Source organism: Dipodomys ordii, unplaced genomic scaffold (genome assembly GCF_000151885.1).
Source record: "Dipodomys ordii isolate 6190 unplaced genomic scaffold, Dord_2.0 Scaffold135, whole genome shotgun sequence".
NCBI lineage: Eukaryota > Metazoa > Chordata > Mammalia > Rodentia > Heteromyidae > Dipodomys > Dipodomys ordii.
The window spans coordinates 2,519,817-2,522,078 of NW_012267351.1; positions in this window are offsets into that span (position 1 = coordinate 2,519,817).

Consider the following 2,262-nt stretch of genomic DNA (forward strand, 5'->3'; position numbering starts at 1 on the left):
GCTGTCCCTCAGCTCTTCAGTTCAAGGCGAGCGCTCTACCACTTGAGCTACAGCGCCACTTCCAGTTTTCTAGTGGTTTATTGGAGATAGGAGTCTCACGGTCTCTCCTGCCCGAGCTGACTTTGAACCGTGATCCTCAGATCTCAGCCTCCTGAGTAGCTAGGATTACAGGCGTGAGCCACCAGTGCCCGGCTTTCCACTTCTAGTCTTATTGGTGATTAATTGGAAAAGTCCCTGAGACTCTTATCTCCAATTAACCACCAGAAAAACTGGAAGTAGAATTGTGACTCAAGCTGTAGAGCACTAGCCTTGAACAAAAAAGCTCAAAGCCTAAGCCCTGAGTTCAAGCCCTAAGACTGGCAAACACACACACACACACACACCAAGCCCCAAGGGTTTCTACTAAATTATGAAGGAACAGATTATTCCAACTACGGAGAACAAAATCTTCCAGAGAATAAAGAAAGAACATTACTAAGTCCTGTCCAGTGAACCTTGATGACCAAGCCAGGTAAGAATACCTCATCAGGTCCATCGCAGAAAAGAAAACAGCAACTGAATTGAAATTCAGTAACAAAGAAGGAATGTAACATCTCTACCAATTAGTTGTAAACCAAATTCAGCAGTGACTTAAAATGGCAGTGGTCATGTCCAGGTTGAATTTATCCTAAGGATTCAAAGATTATAGTGTTAGAAAAAACAGAAATAACATAGAGTAAAAGAGAAAAAACACATAATAGTCTCAAATAAAATGATTAGATAAAAATCATTATCTGGGCACCAGTAGCTCAAGCCTGTGACTCTAGCTAGTTAGCAGGCTGATAAGACCTAAGGATGTTGGTTCAAAGCCAGCTCATGCAGATAAATCTGTGATCCTTAACATTCATTATTACTGAAATCTATATTGAGGGCTGGAATGTAGCTCTGTAGCAAAGTGCTTGCCTAGCAAGTGCCACATCCTAAGTTCAATCCTCAATACCAAAGGGAAAAGACAAGAAAGTACAGTTAAAAAAAAAAAATGAGGGGCTGGGAATGTGGCTTAGTGGTAAAGTGCTTGCTTAGCATGCATGAAGCTCTGGGTTCCATTCCTCAGTACCACATACACAGAAAAAGCTAGAAGAAGTTGCACTGTGGCTCAAGTGGTAGAACTCTAGCCTTGAGCACAAAGAGACTAAGGGACAGAGCCCAGGCCCTGATTTCAGGCTGCAGGGCAGTCAAGACAACATCAAAAAACCTATTTTATCTTTTATGTATCTTACCATCTTGAATGAAAAATCAAATTCATTATTTGTGTGTGTATCTGTGTGCGTACCAATCCTGAGACTTGAACTCTGGGCACTGTTCTTAAGATTTTTTTTCCCCTCAAAACTAGCATTCTACCACTTGAGCCACAGCTCTGCTTCTGGATTTTTTGTGATTAATTGGAGATAAGAATCTTATAAACCTCCCTGCTTTGTGTGGCCTAGAATTGTGATCCTTAGTTCTCAGTCTCCTGAGAAGCTAAGATTACAGACAGGAGTCTTGGCTGCCCAACTTTTCATACAGTGCCCTAGAATGTCCTTGGGCCTGGGCAGCCATGCCTGGGAAGACCACCTGCTAAGAACTCTCTCTCTTCTCCCAGCCTTCGCTTCTAACCTTCTAGATCACCACACAGACTGCCAGTCATATAACACCAAACGTGTACTTGATCCAAATAACACAAGCTGATAACTGTGTAAAGCTGGAACTTTAAGAGCAAGATTTCCAAAGCCCTTACCATGCCTTGATGCAATGTCACAGAGGAAACTAGTGATAATATTCGTCAACCACTTTGAAGGCACTAACCAGGAAAGTTTCAACCTGATTCACCTCTCCAGGCTCAGCTTGGGGGAGGGTTGGGGGGGGGGGGGGGGGGAGGATGGGAAGGGGGGGGGGGAGAAGGTAGAGGAGGAAGGGGACTGCGGAGAGCATGGAAATCTGGCGCCCTCTGCTGGCCACACCATGCACCAGCCAGTTTCTTTGCACTGGTAGAATGCAGGGGTGGGTTGGTTGTCGCTGCTGCTGCTGCTGCTGCTGCTGCTGCTGCCCCCCCTTCTCCTCCTCCTCCCTCCCTCCCCGCCACCTCGTCCTGCTCCCCTCCTTCTCCTTCCTCTCCCTTTGGTCTATCATCCTAGCTACTCAGGAGGCTGAGATCTAAGGATCATGGTTCAGAGTGCCTGCTCAGGCAGGAAAGGTCAGTGAGATTTTTTTTTTTTTGGTCCAGTTGTGGGGCCTGAACTCTGG